This window comes from Mercenaria mercenaria, chromosome 17 (assembly GCF_021730395.1).
Source record: "Mercenaria mercenaria strain notata chromosome 17, MADL_Memer_1, whole genome shotgun sequence".
NCBI classification, from domain to species: domain Eukaryota; kingdom Metazoa; phylum Mollusca; class Bivalvia; order Venerida; family Veneridae; genus Mercenaria; species Mercenaria mercenaria.
The window spans coordinates 63,107,252-63,113,251 of NC_069377.1; positions in this window are offsets into that span (position 1 = coordinate 63,107,252).

A 6,000-nucleotide genomic window follows, 5' to 3' on the forward strand; every position below is an offset into this window, starting at 1 on the left:
CGGAATTCGGTATAAGCTTATGGAACTACAAGTATATTTCAAGAATGCAAGAAGCAGTTCTAACATATACGCATTACACAATACACTGCAGAAAGGAATATCATATTTAAACGATAATAATTAAACTTGATTATATCATTGCGCAAAGAGCTATAAAAATAAATAGATTGGCAACTTGAAAGGCATATAGAGCAAATCTCGCCAACCTCCCGTGACAAAAAAACGAGATCTCGTTTACCGGAAGTGGCGCTTTCTCCACGCGCCATTTTGTATGGGAAAGCAATTATTCATCGATAAAATAATTATCACCGTATGACCACGCTTCTTTCGATGGCAAAAAAAAAAACGTGTACTTCGTGTCTTAAGACCATTTCACATTAAACTAATTTTGTTTTAGAAGCTAACATGTATTTTAAATGTAGTTTTAAAGGTACAAATTGTAACTCCATGCTCGCCGATGTTTGTTTTTAGCAAGATAACGCCGAATCACGCTCTGACACGAGCTCACGCGAGATTACAGCCAGTTGCCATTCTGTGTATTTTATACTTCTTTGCATTGCGTTAACACATAGAGAAAAGCAAGATCTGTTTCAGTTGATTATAATTTTATTACCATAACAGTGATCTAATCTAAACCACATATTTATATAGGTTGTGTAATGTAGGAACTGCCTTTTGGTTATTATACAGGTTTTTACGTCCTGTATAAAAGTGATATTTTTGTTTGAGAGAAAATTCATTCAGAATTATGATCCGTCTGTCGTAAAGCGCCCGTAATCATATAATTATGTGGCTTTTATCTGAATCTTGTCTAAACCATAGAAAATATTTACAATGGAACCTATTAATTGACACTGTCTAAAGGAATAAAGATGTTTTTTTTTATTATTATTATACCAGATTTATATAGCGCCCTTTTCATGATAAACACGTTCAAAGGCGCTTTACATAGCGCAAACGCAGCCACATAGGGCGCGAAATTCATCCTCAACTAGTACAGACCCAGAGTGATCTGACCAGAGGGACAGAGTGAGATAAAGACCCCAGAACAGACAGAGAGTAATCCTTTTTAGATACAGACCTGTCCGGCTAACTTACTAGAAAGTCTTGTTCTTTAACGTGCCCAGTGTATAGCCCCGATACACGCGAAGCCGTCTTTCCTGGGAAGAACCAGTGAAGGCCTCTTATTTAGGTGCAAGACACTCAAGAGCATCTCAGAAATTTCTTTGCCTGGACCGGGATTCGAACCCCGGACCTCTGGATTGACAGTCAAGCGTGTTACCACTAGACCACCGGCCCACCCTGATTTTAAGATAAAATAACATTTCCATGTCGTATCCATTGGCCGATAAGTAGGTACTTAAAATTGTTCTAATAATCTAGTACTGTAACTATACATGGACGTTTATAGGCCAATTAAATAGATAAATCACATGATAAATCACATCGAAAAAAGTGACTTTATAGAAAATTTGCCTGCATCAAAGAAAATTATATATTCATAAAATCTATAAGAACATCCGTTCGAAAAACAGAATACAACCAAACACAAGCGTTGGACTATTACCAGATGATATCGCAAATATATCTCTCTTATTTTGGCATAAAGTTTGCTTTTTGAAAAGTAGTTACTGATCTGAGATGAAAAACATACATGAAACCACAACCATTGAACACGTTTTATATTTATCTATTTTTGAACACTCCTTGTTTTTTATTAATGATGGCGACGGATAAGAAAGCATCGTGTGACTTTAGGAGCATGTATGATGTTCCCATTAACCAGGTTCTAACTCTTTGCATTTAATATCTTTACAAAAATAGTTTGAGAGGTAATTTCAGACCGTTCCGATAATTATCCATTTAGTTACGGAGCTAACTCTTGTTAAAAACGGACACTTGCCGTTCTTTAAATACGAAAAAAAAAGACAATATGTTAATACAAATTGTCGAAATGTTGTGTAACATATTTCATAGTGGCAATCCTTCGTGATAGGATTATCACTTTTTGGACAACCTAAAAACAACAAATAACATGGAAAAGGATTATAGCAATCAATCAACTGTCAACAATTACAAGTTATATAATTATATGTTAAGTTGTGCAAGCGTAAGAGAATATGGAATTCCAGCTAAGTTGCAATGAAATTCGTCAACGGAACTTAAACACATTGTAAAATGATATTTTGTACAACAACGTGTACCCCGCGGTATTAAAGGAAACTAGATCGGATCAATCTGTAATTTATACAAGAGGGATGACAACAAAATTACTAAAGAAAACATTAGGACATCTGCCATACTTGAATCATAAATACAGCCGCAAAACTTTTCTTTTGCAATTATTTGTGTTCTACCACAAGCAAACTACATGTAATTCAATAATCATAATTATTTTTCTATCTCAGCCCACATTGAAACGAATTATTGTGTTAGGAAATCACCATTCTAATTTTTAAAACTTATTTGAAGAAAGTCTCAACTTAGCTGTTTTGATATCTTTTCTTTACAGTCACATAAGGCATTAAACATTACATTAAAAACAGATGATACACCTGTTCAAATAGATGTTATGCATAATTACATGGTTAGAAAAGCACAACCTGAAATACTGCTTATGGACTTATACAGTTATAAATGTAAAGGGAGGTAATTAAAAATGGTATGTTAAATAAAACTTTATACTATGTTAATCAATATTCAAACCTTAAACAAATATTAGAGAAATCAATTTTTGAAAATAGGATTTAAGAAGAAATTAATTAATTTGTTCATAATAAAAAGGTAGCAGGTACATTATGAACAAAGGCATCGTGAGCATTTAAATTGTGCTTCAAAACGAGATGTTAGGTATTCTTCAGCCTTGCTCCATTTGCAGGTGAATATAGGAAATAAAGAATTAATGGTGAAATAATTTAAATTTAAAAATAATACGTTCTGTCTGACAGAAAGATCACAATAAATGAGTCACACGCTAAATTCACGAAATAAGCGTATAATCTATGTATTAACATATTTTAGTGCTCTTCTCAGATATCGAGCGATTTTCGTACTTTAAGGGTGTCTATCTTAAACGAAGGAGTTCGCACAAACTATGCTCAAATATCCTTACAAATATCAAAGAACTATTTGACTTTTGATCGTTATTGCGCATAATACGTGCATAGTTTCTTCTGTCTGTGAATTTAAATGGATTACTAATATTAATACTTATTCACTTGTTCCAGTTATAGTTTCTTGTTTTAATTTGTTAGAATTTCTGTTTGCACGTTTTTGTTACGGCTGAGAAATCACAATCATTTTATTTTAAATGGCAAAATTTCTTTCAATTATTAAAGGCATTTGACCTTGGAATGGTCAGTTGCCCAGAGATAAAGGCATAAATGTTAAACAGTAAAGTAACGGAAAATTTAAAGAACACGTGAACTCAAAATGTTAGATTTCATAAATATGAGTCTAGTTTTCTTAATCAGGTAGACTTTTCCTTTATCCAAACTAAGTTATAGTGTAAAGAGAAGCATTGGTAAATAAAAATACGACAATATTTGCGATCCTTAGCAATTTATCTTTTTATAACTAGAGAAATTGCTCTACAAGCAAAACACATATTATTATCATCCAGACTCATTGTTACAATTACATCAAATAACAGAGCCATATAATTTAGTATCATTAGAAAGTATTTGTGAGAGGCATTCTTTTACTTAGTTTGAATTTATTTGACTGTGGTATATCTGCATACACAGATATTGCAGATTTTATAGACCTTATTACATATGGCTGGTATTTATACCTATTTACACTTTTATTGAATACTTAAAAGAAAGGATATACTTGCATTCTATGACTTTTGAGACATTGTGACCTCACCCAAATAATAAATTTGAATAATGAAAGGCACATTGTAAAGTTGTGTCTCAAGGAAAGAAATGAAACAAACCTGAAAATATGATATGCATGTTTCGGGTATTACCAGGGCAAGCAGCCCCATTCTTGTCGTATCAACGGCATCTTGCATAAATAAAGAATACATAATTGTGTTTTGTAAAGTTCTTGTTTATTTTATGTATTTTCTTGTCATGAATCGATAGATTTAGAAGTCCCTTAATGATAACTCGTACGGTTTGAACTAAAACTCAGTTTCTAAACTTTTCCACAGATGCGTTTGAAAAATAATAATACCAGATGTATGTTGTATAACTGATTTGATGAAAGGTTGTTGCTAAATCAACAACTTGTTTATTATCTGATTTCACACTGGTTTCAGCAGTTTTAAAACAACAGATGAATGAATTTATATTATTTCTGCATGAAATTACACTTTTTTTCAATGTTTGAAATTTTCAGAAGAGTTCACATGTGTATACATGTTAAAATCTTTTATAAGAACTCCTGGAAGGCATGTACCAATAACATAAAGCGGTTCAGATTGCAACATTAATGAATCTGTTGTCAATGAAAGGTGATGCTATTGTATGTCCTTTACTGAAAGGTGGTTACTTCGTCTTGCATGATTTTTGAACCGTTTTGAACATACCCTTGCTGATTCAAAACCTAAAATCTAACAGAATATTTTGTAATCATACAGTGAATAAAATGTAAAACTTGGATTACGTTTGAGCACAAAGCGTAGGACTTTTAAGATTGTGGCAAGGCGGGATTTTGAAAGATGGTTACGCCCTAATGCCCTTTTATACACTGACATATTACACAATTGGCATTTGCAAATATGTGAAATGGATGCAACAATTTTTGCGTATGTTCTGTGCAAATAGTTTCTGGTATTAATCAATATTTATTCAGATTCCGAAGCGCCTGTAGTACCAAATCAGCTCTGATGCATGCAGGCGGTATATCCCTTTCTTACGTAGGTTTTATATTTGTTTCTAATACTAAGTGTGGCAAAAAGAAATTGGACCGTTCTTCTATCCGTCCCTCCCCTCCGCTTCCGATCGATAACCCGCACAAGCCTACACTTAGTAAGCAGGTTAATCATGACGGACAAATGATCCCTATGATAGCCTATCGATTTTGATGTTGGTTGCCCAAAGACCAAGGTCATTATGGCATTGAGCTGAAAACTGATTTCCGATCGATACCTCAAGAATGTTTCATCTCCAGAATCTCAAACGCCCTAGGCAGATTGATCGTGGCCAGCAAATTACTACAATGGGTTTTGAGATTGGTTGCTTGGCAGTCAAACTTGAACTGAAAATTAGTTTCCAATCAATAACTGACGCTTCGGCTCAGCAATCTCAAATTCCAAAGGCAGGTTGGTCGTGGTCGGCTGATGACCCCTTTTGATTTAGAAGTCTTTAGGCCAAAGATAAAGGTCGTGGTAACCATGGTTGATAACTGAAGAATGCTTTGGCTCAGGCTACGCAAGGCAGGTTGGGACAGAACAGATGACCACCATCAATTTCGAAGTCAGTAGGTCTGAGGGCAAAATATGCTCATCTAGAGCTAAAGTGCTGCCATTGCAATTACATGTACTTTCCATGTTTTAATTCAACAGCAGTACGGCATCATTCAAACTATGCATGTTCGGATTATTTAATAAAAACCAGTTTATAGTGTTGCATCTTGAAGATGCATTGAAAACAATGATTTGCAAGTGCTGTATTTATGGATGGTACGAAAGAAGAAGGAATGGGCAAATTAAAAGTACAAATATGGAGTTGTCTTAAGTTGACGGTTCAAAAAAGTATTTCTTTAATCTTTAAAGTGACATAAGAATCATTTTCTCCACAGTTGTTCTCCAAAGTTTTTAAACGATAAGATGCATAGGTTTTGCAATATAACTTGTAAGCGTTTAATTAGTCCCTACCGCTTGAAAACTTATTTCGGGGACTATAGAATTACGCTTTTCCATCCGTTCATCCGTCATTCCGTCCAAACGTCAATCCGCGATTTCGTGTCGAGTCCCTAACTCTGTCATTCATCAAGGGATTTTAATATTACTTTGCACAAATATTTACAATATTGAGACGACGTTTCGTG